Genomic DNA, 14,253 nt, shown 5'->3' with positions numbered 1-14,253 from the left:
CTTAACCAAATTGTCCAAGAGCGACGGTGGTTGGAATTCAAAGGGGGAATTTCTTTATAAGGGAAGTGTTGTAACCGGGTCTCATATGATTGATTTATTCAAACATCTCTTGCTCCCTTACAAAAAAACTCGAACCCTACCACCAACTGGTTGGTCACATTTTTTAAATACTCTGTCAGAACTGAATATCCCTCTATCCTCCGTGAAAAATCCGCATGCACGCGAACAATACCATACCCTGAGACAGGACGGCTTGCAAAGTTTTGAAGAACACACACCCGTCGCTAGCCACAGGAAAAAAAAAGGGGGAGACAAATAACTCGGCCCTGGCATCGGACAAGGCCCCTGGGAAGGGTTGAAGAAGCGGATGAGGGCTCAGGAGATTTTGGACCACAAACCAGATTGCGCAGAAACAGAAAACCAATAATTCTGTCCCCGCACTGGATGAGCATGTGATCATAAATAATTGTAAAACACACCACTTTTTTTTTTGTCTTTCATCAATAAAGCGTTTATTCAACTTATTTTAAGCGTACAGTGTTTTTTTTTTCTCATAAAAGATTACAAGAACAAATTGTGGTTAAAAGCAAAAACATGAGACAACATTTTAAGACAAGAAACCATAATAAAAACAAATCACAAAAAAAATAGTATTGTTAGTCAGTAGTGTTAGTCGCGATAGCATTCTCTAAATAGCTGTAAAGAGCAACTCCCCTGTTCTGGGAAGCCAACAGATTCATTTCTAATACAACGTTGATATCTTTTTACAAAGTTGTATACCTTCAGGTCATTTTTTATCACATCATCGTCATACAAAGACAACACTTGTTCAAAAGATAATCCGCGGGCCCGCTGGCAGAGATAAAAAACGCAGTGTTGACCGCAAACGGTTGACAGGGGGTGTTGCAATTGAGCGGTTTGATATTTAATGTTTTGAGAACGCTCATCCAAAAACTGTAAAATACTCGCAGGGTAGTGAACAAAGTCAGGAGGAAATCCAAAAGAGTCAAAAAGGTGGCTTCATCTTTCTTTTCCAAAGTTAGAGCTAACCAGTGCTCTCCTGGCAGGTGGCCGGGGTCTGTATTGACTATGAAGCAGGCTGGAGGTGTAAATGATCGCTTCAGCAGAGAAAGTTGGTCAGAAGACCACACCCCACAAAAAACACTTCCCAAAAGACAGTGCAAAAGATTCTCCAGCTGAAGATTATCCATGGTTTAGTAATAATCCACCAGGACCTCTCTTTTAGCATTTATTTCAAGAACAGAGTCGTAGCATGTATAGACGATTAATGTGGTTGTAGCTGGTAATGGAGCTCTGAATCTCATCTCCAGTCTTAAACTGCCGCTGGAGACCACGGACAGGGCATCGTTATCACCCCCGGGGTTGAGATTAAACACAAACAGAGAATATCCGTTGTTAAATTCCTCACGGTCTATACTCAGGGGTAAATCTTTGAGATGTCTCCCGGTGGCGAGGAACATGTTATAAAACTCTCGCACGGTTAACCCGTTGTTAAATTGTGGCTGGAAGGCCTTGGCTGGAATTTGTCTGCCATCCTGACACAGGGCTAGATATTCAACGTCATTGTGGCGAAAATGGAAGGGTGACAGGTTTCTTCTCCCCGTGAAAGCTTCATGATGGACCATACCCAAAACCACATATTTAGGCATAGTACCCAAAAACAGATTTTCCTGAGTGCAAATACGAGAATTTTCTGGAATAGAAAATGTTTTAACATTAACACGGGACAGAGGGTACAGGGCATTTCCTTTCATTAAGGCCGCCGCATGCCCTAAGCGGACGGCAGGGGACACAGAGACTTTTTTCACAAACAAAGAGGCCCCTAATATTCTCAGACGAAATGTGGAATCCGCAGCCCCCATCAGGCAGAAAGCATCGTTGGCGCGGGTTAATTTAATTCTCAAATCAACAGAGTTTAAAAGGAGTCTCTCTGAAAAAAATATGTCTCCATGGAGAGGTCCGAATAAGTGGACTTCGGCGGAATCGGCTGTGAAAGCGGCTCTCTTACACAGTCCGCTATTAGGACCATTCACGGTCACTACAGAGTCTGCTGCACCTGCGGTGTCTTTGTAAAACAGTCCGGCAGAAAACTGACTTTTGAGGGTGTCCTCTGAATAGTTGAGTAGAGCCTCAATCATAGCGCGATATGGATGGGTCGCGCTGGACTGGGAGATCAATCTATCCCCTAGAATAACATCGCATTGGTCAAAAATTGTGTTGAGGGGATAATTGATGAGACCCACTGCGGCGTCATTAGCCAGGTTTGTACCGTCCGCGTTGGTAATTTTAGCCCGAACGTGTAATAAAGTATCGTTCAAGTCCAGGTACTTTTCACCATCTCCAGGGATAAAAAACTCTATGGGACCCCCATCGGTGATGGCAGAGACGGGGGAGATTTCTGTGTAGATTTTGTCTTCGATAGAAAGCTGCGTCATCGGTGCTGAGAATAAATCCAGCTCTGCGAGGGTGCACTCTGGAGATTTTTGATGGATTAGAGCCATGATTTTTTTTGTTTTGTTTTTCAGCTGTGGTTTTTAACCCGTTTAAAATATATCTGTGTTCCGAGCAGACTTCCTCTTCGCATGCCCGCTTCTTGTAACTGATTTCCTCTTCTTACCACGACTGTGTTTATTAGAAGATGTTGAGAGGCGTTGCCCCGGAGGTCGTCTTCGCAGCCTACGAGACAAGACCATGAGACCCCCAGAGCCCTCCTGTTTCTGCTCAGTCATTTTTCCCACCGCGTGTTTGAAAACATCCGAGGCGATGTTGGTCGCTGCCGTTTTAAGGTGAGGTTTAACAATGGTGAAACCTTTCTTCAGCAGAGGGGTTACAAAACGAAACAGTTTTGAAAATATAGAACCTATACCTCTCCCATACATCACAGGTGACCCGTAGAAACCAGGGAGAGTACCTCCTACTTGATTTTCATAATAACTCACAAAACGGTGAGGATCTTCTCTCAACATTGCCATCTTTTTTTTCACAGAGAGCGTTGAGATGCCGCAGGTTTAAAATGCAATTTGATGATGGTCTTGCCAAAGCTGAAATTGATGGGAGTGTTTTGATCCGTTTTAATTTCTACGTGAATGTTTTCAATGTGGTTTTTTGCCACAGGTAAATAATAGGCAGGGTTAAAATACTGAGTGATGATATCTCCGAAAGATCCTTTTGCATCCACTATTCTCAAGAGAGGAGCGTAAGCGTCACCGACCAGCTGATGACGTATCACATCACAATAGCAGTAGAGATGATAGAACCCAGCCTTTATGTCTCCGGGGTAGGGTGCCATTCTTGTGTCAAAAATTAGCCACTCCCCCGGGTTCACTCCTATCATGTAGGCCAAAGGAGGGTGAAAACGCAAGTAGTACTGTCCCCCTGCTTGATACTCAACTCTTTTTTGAATGGTGCTAAAGACCATCTGAACATCAGCTGATATTTTTTTAAGAAAAGCGTTAATTTCGCCAATTAATTGATTCACACTCGTGTAATACCCCCCTCTTATTTTTTGACGGTGAATTTCGGTCTCGGCTCCTTTAGGTTTCTCCCTCCACTCAAAGTACCCCTCTTCTATAGGAACGTTAAACCAGGTGTGAGGGTATGAAATCTCCGTTAAAGCCACTTGCCAAGGGCCTTCTAAATCAAGGTGTTGAGCCAAGTCCACGTGGTAACTGGAACTCGTGTTATTTTTAAACACGTTGGCGCTGGCGTTGGAAGGTAGGGTGATGTAAAAGCCATCGCTGCTGAGTTGATCCATGGTGGAATGATGGTTGTGGCGTGCATGTATTCATTCTTATACATTTTTTAAATCAGAGGCTTTGACCCAGCTGTTGAATTTTTCAGGCCAGTTTTTCCACCGGACAAAAACTTGTTTTTCACCCCTGACAGTACGCTGTTTCAGAATCTTCTCTACGTGGTAGATTTTGTCTTTGCTCATTGTTACCTTTTGCAACTCTGCCTCATAAAATGAGCCTTGAATGGGTTCCCCATCATAGTCTTCCAATTTATACATTGGTGGAAATCGAGGTAAAAGGTCAGACACTATAAACACTTCATCCGTAAAACTTTGTTCGTATTTTTTGTCAAACACGCCTCTCAGCTTTGATATCCTGACTAGGTCCCCCTTTTTGAAATTGGTTTTTAACCTACCACTCGGACCGAGGGTACCGTACAGGTTTTGAAACACTTGAGCTGCATTTTCTGAGGTCACTTCGGTAGGTGCCATTTTAATACTGCTGTGATAGCTGCGATTATAGTTTTTGACCAAGTCTTGCAAGACATCGAGGTATCGCAGTGTGTTGTTTGCCGTAAAATATCGCCACATTCTACTTTTTAAAGTACGGTTGAATCTTTCAACCACAGAGGCCTTGAGGTCGCTGGCTGTTGAAAAATGTATGATGCTGTGTTTTTTCATCAGGGTCTCAAAACTCTTGTTGAAGAATTCTTTTCCCGCATCAGTTTGTAGTTTTACAGGCATCTGACTTTCATCAAAGACTGATTCAAAGGCCTTTACCACCTCTGCCGCTGTTTTTCTCTTCAAAGTCCGCACATAAGCCTTCTTGGAAAACACATCTATGACGGTCAGTAAATAATTATATCCATCATTATACTCTGCTAAAGCTTGCATATCACACAAGTCAGCTTGAAACTGATTCAAAGGGCGTGGGGAAAAAACCCTGTTTCTTGTAAAATGTATTTTGGCTGGTTTGTGCAAAGTGTAAGTATCCTGCTCGGATAAAAAGTCTTTGACGTTCTGAAGCCCGACCGCTTTCCCCGTTTCATTCTGCACACCCCTGCGAAGTCGTTCTATTACCCCAAAGCTACCAGGGTGTGCTGGATCGTAATACACTTGTTTCATGAGGCTTTCCTCAGACATGTTGATGACGGTGTGAGAGAAAAATACTGTGCAGAGCTTCTTTATTTGATGTTGGTATCGAGTTTTTTTTAATTAATTTTTTCATTAAACAACAGCACAGAAAAAATCTTGATACAAAACTTACAACCAACATTTTTTTTTTAAATAAAACGACGGTACAGAAATAATTCTTGATACACAAAAACTTAAACAATGATACAGAGAAAATTGTTAACACGCAAAACTTACAACTAACTTTAAAAAACAACATAGAAAAAATTGTTAACATGCAAAACTTAAACTTTTTTAAACAACAGAAAATTGTTGACAGAAAAATAATTCTTGAAACACAAAACTTACAACTAACTTGTTTTTTTTTTAAACAACAGCACAGAATAAAAATTAACAGGCAAAACTTACAACTAACATTTTTAATAAAACAGTACAGAAAAAATTAACATGCAAAATTTACAACTAACTGTTTTTGAACAACAGAATAAAAAATTGTTGACAGAAAAATAATTCTTGAAACACAAAACTTACAATTAACTTTTTATCATATCTAAAGTCTGAGCTAAGACAGAATAATCTGCTGCTTGGTTGATACTATAATGTAATTTTCTCAGTTCGACTTGGATGTTTACAGGGTGGTTGTTTTGCAGAAGCTCACAAATGACATCGACAAACAGGGTATAAAAAGCAGTCAGGTGCCAGGGTTTGAGAACATCCTTCACCAGTTCTTGTAAAATGTCTCTAAAGGCAGCCGACAAATCAGGACTGCTGACGGACACGGCACGACATACGATCTCACTCCAAGGTGGAGAAAAAGAGCGAGTTCTAACCGCTTCCATCATTTTTTCCAGTTTCTCAACGTCTGTTGCTCTAACCCTAAATGTGTTTGGTTTTCTACCGGTTGAAACTCTGTTGTAAATCATTTGACTCAAGAGTTCTATGAGATGAGACACGGTCGTGTGTCTCTCCACCTCTGTCACGACTTGAGCCTCGTTATTCCCCATCACTTTAAAACTTCATGTATCTACAGGGCGTTGCGGGGTCCTTCCATATGTAGGCCACCGTTGCAAGGTCTGCCAATTTGACGGTGTTGTGGTTTTTCATCAGGTCGCAGTACATATCGTCGATGGTCTGCTGGATGTACGGCTCTGATCTCAGGTCAAACAAAACAGTTCCAGCAACGGTTCTGACGCGTTTCTCCTCCGTGGGGAAGTTATGCAGTTCTAAGAGGTGTTGGATGGCTGGGATAAAGTTGGGGGTGTAGATCTTGCCCGTGATGGTGTAGAAATTGTCCTCCAAGAAATGAGAGGTAATTGTTTCCAGGCATGGGTGCTCTTTCTGGCTAGGATGGTCGGTCTGGCATCCGTAGCAATCCTGTCTGTATGTTTCCAGAACTTTATCGAGGAGATAAAGTATGGCTGTTCTCACCACGCTGACGAAGGCCTTCGACAACCACCCATCAGCCTCATCTCCCTTGTCAGCCTCCTTTGGCGGGGATGATGGAGGTTGAGCCGGATGACTCACCAGGGGGGTGCTGGGCGGGGTCCGAGGGAGGGTCTCCAATGACAGAGTCATATCAGAGTCGGGAGTCTGAGTTGTAGAGCCTGTGTCAGATGTAGGTGACGGTGGTGGTGAGATGATCGAAGAGAGAGCTCCGGTGAAACTTCCGCGGGCTGCGAGGGCTGGGGGATCGAGGGAGGCCTCCATGGGCTGCGGGGCTGGGGGATCGAGGCAGATCTCCATGGGCAGCGGGGATGATACCGGTGAATCTTCCATAGGCCGCGAGCCCAAAGTTATGGGGCCGAGGAAAGTGGTAGTGAGACGTCTGCTCATTTTTTTTCTCTTTAATGGCGGGTTTCACCTGGGAATGTAGTGGCCAGTCTGGTTTCGGATGCAAATTTCTCTCTCTCTTTTATAACGAGCCTTCAAGTAAGGCGTGGTCTAGCACATTGTGTGAGCTCTTTTCGTCATCAGAGTATCCTTCCAATCACGACAACTGTGAAAGAGTGAATTAATTTTATCCCTCATCTCACTTGTCTTCACATTCCAAGCCGTCATTGGTAGAACTAGCACGGTGTGGTAAACTCCACACCCTGAGCTGAAAGTTTCCAGGACAAAATTGTCCTTTTCCTTATTCTTCTGGCACTCGCAAGGAGAAAGAAAACCACCGCTTCCAGTGTAACGGGCGCGATAGTAAGTACGGCAGGGACCCGAAGTTTTTGCCAACCAAATTGCAGAAAACTCATCGGAGCAAGGCCCAACACCGCACACTCGCTTTTCCACAGGAGAGGGTACTCCATGCGGGTAACTCATAGGGTTAGTCAGCTGTAACACCGCCCAGTCGGTGGAAGACAGCGTAACCTGCAACATCGCACCCCCCAATGCTTCACCTTCATCCCGCTGATACAAACACAATTCCCCCGTCTCATACTTGAACACATAACCCCAGCTACCGCGACCTCCATAAGGCTCCAAAGACCACTCTTCATGTAAAGACTCAGATGGTGGCTTCTGAGTCCGCCGCACATACACCGCAGTCTTCTTTGGACGATCAGGGGTAGCCTTAGAGTTTTGCAAAATAGTCACAACCGTCTCGCTGATCATCGATGCTCCGTCGGGACTCTTTTTCGCAAACATGTTGGTGAGTGCACCTTCAACTAGTAATAGTAGTAGTAATAGTAGTAGTAGTAGTAGTCATTTCTTTCTTAATTTATGCAAATTTATGATGATGTCATTGCTTGCTTAATTTATGCTGACCTCATTGCTCGCTTAATTTATGCTGACCTCATTGCTTGCTTAATTTATGCTGACCTCATTGCTCGCTTAATTTATGCTGACCTCATTACTCGCTTAATTTATGCTAATTTATGCTGACATCATTGCTTGCTTAATTTATGCTAATTTATGCTGACCTCATTGCTTGATCAATTTATGCTAATTTATGCTGACCTCATTTCTTGCTTAATTTATGCTAATTTATGCTGACCTCATGTTTCCTTTTGTTCGCCCAGTGAACAAAAGATCCATCAAATTTTGACACATTGTGGTTAGATCCTCTCTCTCACGCGCTTAACTCCGGGTCAAACTACTCCGAGTTGATTAAACCAACTCGAATCAGCCGTTGTGAAACCGAAAACTCAGAGTTTTCTATCTCAGAGTAGATCAACTCAGAGTTGAGGAAGAAACTCAGAGTTTCTTGAACCTGCTTCATGAAACAGGTCCTTGGTATGTGCTGAAGTCAAAACACCTGCTTTCACCCGCGGCCGTAGTCAGCTTGATGCCACTGACGTGGAGGAGACCAGAGAGCTTGCACACGTCAGAGTCCACGTGGAGAGAGTAATTGGAGTTGTTTGTCCAAAATATTCTTTACTTAGTTCTACTGTACCTGTGAACCTGGTGGTTCGTTGTGAAGGTGAGGACCGAGTTCTTCTTGACAAAATTGTTTGTGTCTGTTGTGCCTTAACTAATACATGCCCAAGTGTTGTTGTGAAATTGTAAGGAATGGCCACGTATGAACTATTTGCTTATTATGAATATCGAGTCCATTTTCTATTCAAATAAGCTTGATGTATGCAATATCCTAATTTTTTTTCTTTTCAACATGTTCATAACTCAATCAATTGATGCACTATCAGCAAAAATCTACATAAATGTGTTTTTTTTTAAATCAAATATTCAATTCAAAACATTTAATGCCCTGAATAGAAATTACAAGTTGTACTTTTTTCTAATAAACATTTTATTTTGTTCACAATCATTTTCTGTTGTATTCTGTCAAAATGCATTGTAATGCTAAACATTCAAGTGCTCTTATTGACAATAGAAAATACTGAATTAAAGAGCATAGAACAGTCTGGTTAATTTAATTCAGACTTGAAACACCTCAAAATCTAATGCATAAAGATCTTCACTGCAGGTAAAAATGTACAGTCCATCCATATTTAACATGTTTACATATTAAATTTGACATAATATTTAGAAAGTTTGCACCCCTAGTTGTGTTTGCAGTCTGGATAGAACCGTTTTTCACTAGTTGAAGGCGCCTTTCTCAGCCCCACACATCGATAATGGAACCACTGGATTTTACAGTTTTCATTGTCACATGCAACCATGTCATCCAGTGACTCTGGGCCTTGGCACAAGCACCATACTTTAGCAGCAGTCTCTTGTTTACTTTTCTTTATGGTGTTTGTGTTCGATACTTGTGTGATGTCCTTCAAAGGTTGCTGTTCATGTGCTGCGCTGTGTGGTTTTGTAAAATAACAGGCAACTAGCTCTGGCAGACAGACTTTTTGGAAGAAGTTCTGTGCTTTCACCAAAATGTTTCTCCAGTGGGTGTGATCAGGGAACAGTCTAACAGCAACAAAGTCTTTTAAAGTCCACACGACCAAGTCGCAATATTGAGATTTTGTAACATGGATTTGGGTTTGAATCTGGCTGTAGTAAGGATGTCCATGCTTTAGTGCTACAATACCATCTGTTAAACTGAGACAAAACTGTCTGTCTTCTTTACAAGCTTGCTGGATTGATTCATTTCTGTGCAAAAATGGGCACTTTATCTCCAGCCAGCCTTTGCCACAGCAAGAGCAGTCAATGAGGCCGTCTGGTGATGCTCCAACTTCTGCAAAGGATGGGTTGATAATAAATCCACACTGCTGAACTCTGAAATTGATATGCTTTGGCCCAACATTACAGAGGTACACCTGTCTTGCTGTATCTTCATGATCAACTCCCCATTTGGTGGCTGGCGTGTGTGCATTTTTTTGAGGGTGACAAACTCTGTTGATAGTGGAAATTGCTGGTGTGGAGAGGTTTGATGTAATAACAGCATGGATATTAGAAGCAGTTATTCTTCCAGCTCTCAATGAATACCAAGATTTACAGAGATGCTGAAGTCTGGTTTTGCCTTCTATCAAGGCTGGCTGACTCTCTGATACTGCTGTCATGGGTATAAGCCCTTCACAATGCTGCTTGAGCACTAATAACTCACAGTCATCCTTACTTGTATCTCTCAGACACAGTAAGGATTTTGGCTGCATTTGTGGTTGGACAGGGTCTACATATTGTTCAAAGTAATCTGCCATCCCACTCAGACAAACAGCTTTGGTGTCAGAGTTCAAGATGGCAAGGAGAGGCTTGAGGTCTGAAAGTGTGGGGCTGTGCTTACAAGGATGGACTGTGCCAGCACGTGTGCAAATTCCAGGCATCTTAACTCCTCCAACACTGTCATCAAAGTGTCTTTTTTTTAGCAGCAGCAGTTGAAAAGTCTATCTTGTGAGCTACTTCTCCATGAGTCTTTTGCACATTACCAGGCATTAACCATTATGCTGGAACATCAGTGACAGTCTTGGTTCATCTAATCCTCACGGCCGCCTCCAGTTTAAACAGTAGTGCTCCCACATGCGTACATGATTCAGCAATGCCAGCCATGCAAGTGTTGTGTGCACAGTCCACTTGGCCACTGGAGTTGATGATGATCCACGGCTGCGGCGGTGGTTCATTCATCCTTTGTGAATGTAAAACCTACAAAATGGACAAACACAATTTAGTTTCAAAATAAAATAGATTAAATTAGTATTAGTCCCAGGTTGTGCCTATAAACATGCCGGCATTCATTCCCCATTAGCCTCCTTAGCGTCACTGGCTGTACCTCCTTCTCCGCCTTGTTGAGGCCGGTTACAAGAAGATAGTCTTCAAACTCGGCACGAAAGCTTGCCCAGTTGCCATGCAGGTCCCCTGTCATCGTCATCGGGTCCGGAGGGGTATGATGGATGCCATTGTGCTCACGCGATGCTAATGCTAGCAGGCTAACTTCACAATAAGGGGCTAAAACAAAACAAAGTAGGACACGCTGCTATAGTGGCAGGCGGCTGACTCACTTGTGGGTCCAACTAAAGCTTCTGACACCATGTTGCATGTCGGAGTGTGCTGATAAATCACGAGCCGGCTTGTTACTCAGAACCCGTGTGTTCCGCTACTGTGTACAAAGTACAACACGATGTAAACCAAAGGGTGAGTATATCACACAACATAGCAGGCATTGTCTGCTAGAGGGAGCTGTCAATTCATCTTTAACAACACACTGTAACGCAGTCCAGAGCCCTAGAGATAGTAAGAGTTGCGACACTCCCATAGGGTGCCGTTGTACGCTTTCTTCCGGTCTACTTCCGGGTTGTGGAGGCTTGTTTAGTTCCAAGCACCGCTTCGACAGTGATAGCCACCGTTCATTTGCACTGCAGGTTGTTGAGTATATGTGGAGGTAAGTTGATGAAATGCCTACCTCTTTTGAATTGTCAACTCTCTAGATTTTATCAGAGGCTCTTTATGATGCATATGCTGAGCTTTATTTGTATTTGCACAGCGTAATTATATATATATATTTTATCTTGGTAGACGACCGAATTTCTGCTACTTTTTTTAGCTCGACTCTGCTGTTAGCTGTGAAGTTATCTCCAGGGATATATTGACGGATTAATTGTTGATGAGTCGCTACCTCTTTTTAATTTTAACGTCTTTATATTATATCAGAAGCCCTTTGTGGTGCATACATTTATCTGTATTTGTGAATATTGGCAGATGACCGACTTTCAGGCATTGCCATGTGCTTGTTAGCTCTTCTTTGAAAGCTACCTAGTGTAGGAATACTGCAAAGGCTCTGGAATTCCTGAGCTGATCAAAACTCAGATAAGCTGTCCCTCTCCAGCACTGACCAACACCCATCTCTATAGGAGGATTGAGACATTTGTATTTCTGTAGGTTTTCATTCACAGAAGGATGGAACTCCTGTGAACATTTAAACCCCTGGAATAACTTTTTCTTTTTAAAAGACAATGACTTTCAATTATATGCTATGAATGTCTTGTTTAATGAACTTTCATGCTAAAATCCCTTTTCAGCTGGAGACGTCTCTGCATTCCACAGATCAGATAACAAGTCGTAAAACTTGATGGCTGAAGGCTGGAGTCACCCTCTCTCTCTCTTTAACTGAAGGAACTAAACATCCTCAAAGTTCATATTTCTGAGATTTATTTTGTTCTTTCCTCATTACCAAAGTTATAGTGAGATTATGTTGTACATCATATCCAAATTTGATAGTTATATCTATTACAGAAGTCTAGATATTAATTTGTGATGTTTAATCATTTCTTCCTCAGGATACTATGCTTTTGGAACGAATTCCAGTATTAACCTCTGAATTTCCTCTCCATTTAGGTTGAATGATGACCATTGTATTTACCTGTTACCAAATCTCTGACTTGTTATATTTTCACTGTGACACATATTTCTTATATCCATAAACATAAACATATAGGTATGAATGAAATAATTCACGTAATATGAACATATGTATCAATCTGCATGTTTCACTTTCGCACAACTGAATATGGTGGGATAGACAGATCGTTTACCGTTCTAACGTCACATACTCTTTATCCATTTTGGATCATTTCCTTTTTCTGCCGCTGAAAGTTTCTTTCTCCGCCTCTGACCTTTATAAGCCTAAGCAGCCCCCACCTTACCTCTCTTCTCTTCCTCATCTGGCCCTGAGAGGCCAACCAAAGTCTCTCTCATTTTCTCTATCTAAAGTGCGTTTTTCTTTTTCTTTCCTTTCAAAGTGTTAACTATTTTTTCTTCAATTTTTGGAACATTAGTCTAGACATTTTGCTCACGTTAAGCCGAATTTTATTCATTTAATCTGGAGAACCGATTCAGAACCAGCATTTATTTTTCTTAATTTTGACAGTTTTTCATCAAACATCCGTTTTTCTTGACTAAGACTGAGAGCCATCAATTATTGATAACGAGAGCTATAAATCATAATGTAGTACCCCTACACTAGCTACATCGCTACCTCTTTTTAATTGTCAAGACTACGTCCTTTATATGAGACCCTTTATAATGCATAAACTTATACTTGTAAGTATTTAACAAATATATTTATTAATATCTATCGTATCTATGTATCCGCCAGTATCCCGAAGACAGGAAGACCCTCATCAAAGAGTACTAAGTAAGTGTATGGCAACCTGCATTCTTTACATCAAAATGTTTTGAATTCATTATATACAGATTACAATTTCATGTTTACATCAACTAATTCAACAAATAATCAGACTCAAAATTGATTACTATGTACATTACAGAATTTTGGACAACAAAATGGTACTAAAAGATTGAAAATTGATGTACAACTGATGCACACAAATAATAATAATAATAAAAATAACAATAATAATAATAATAAATAATAATATTAATAATTAATAAAAATAATAAAAAAACAAAATTTCTGTTCTTTTTTCTAGGCCAGGACTTAGAGGCTTACAGATGCACAACACATTTTAAATCATTTTCATCCCTCATGGTTGCTGGTGCTGGGGACAGCTGCTGGCGGCGACTGCTGGCTGTGGCCACTGAGGGACACTGGATTCTGCGGGCAGTGTGCTTGGATTTGAGAGGCCGAGTATGTCCATGACAACGAGAAAGGTATTTGGCAGTGGCCTTACTGTTGTGACCTTCGGTGAGGAAGTCTGCCCAGTTTTTGTTGCCTTTTTTGTCTGACTCTTGCTGCCAAGGTGTCCCTTGTCACGGATATTTATCTTCCTCTCAGCCCTGATGCACTTCAATTGAATTCTCAATCTCAGCCTGATGTAAGTTGTCACAATTTTTTTTTCAACTCATGGCATGAGGGAAGGTTGCTGTTCAGACTCATGGCCTCTCTTTCCAGCTCTGCCACGACATTGGGGGATTCCATGAGGGATTCATTCGTGACTGAACGGAACAGCTGCTCCACATCCTTCAAGAGAGTGAAGACTTCATCCGATGGCCGGCATAATGCACCCTTTTTGAACTCTTTCATCTCCAGCAACACAGCTCTCTGACTTGTGACGTTGACAGGTGCTTCAACCAGTGCACAATGGCATTCCTCACAAAGTGAGAAGCTGATGACCCTCTTCACTATGTATCCTGCCAGGTGGTAAAGTACACAGGAATCTGTCTTTGTGAAGTTAGATGGTGACGGGTCTGCCAGCTGCTGAAGTCTCACAATATCAGAGGCATTGCAGATGCTGGTTTGGATGTCCAGGAAGTCCGCCATGTGGTCTGCGGCATCATCCTGATAATTGCCTGTATGATTGGTCGAGAGGAACTGCCCTACAGTGACAGCCCGGAGTCCATAGTGGAACTCCACAGGTGTCGGAACAGGGTTCCTCTGTCGAATGCAGGAGAAAGTATTTTCGAGGCAGTCTTGAGTGAACCTGCTTGTAAGTACAAATTTTTGCCCTTTACTCAACAGGTCCTGCTGGACCTCCATTGTTTTTGTGGCCATCACCAGGCCAGTCTGGACTGGTTTCCAGCTTCCCTGTGGA

Source organism: Acanthochromis polyacanthus, chromosome 5 (assembly GCF_021347895.1).
Source record: "Acanthochromis polyacanthus isolate Apoly-LR-REF ecotype Palm Island chromosome 5, KAUST_Apoly_ChrSc, whole genome shotgun sequence".
In the NCBI taxonomy this organism is placed as follows: Eukaryota; Metazoa; Chordata; class Actinopteri; family Pomacentridae; genus Acanthochromis; species Acanthochromis polyacanthus.
The sequence above is the reverse complement of the archived record's forward strand: the minus strand, read 5'-3'. Positions refer to the sequence as shown.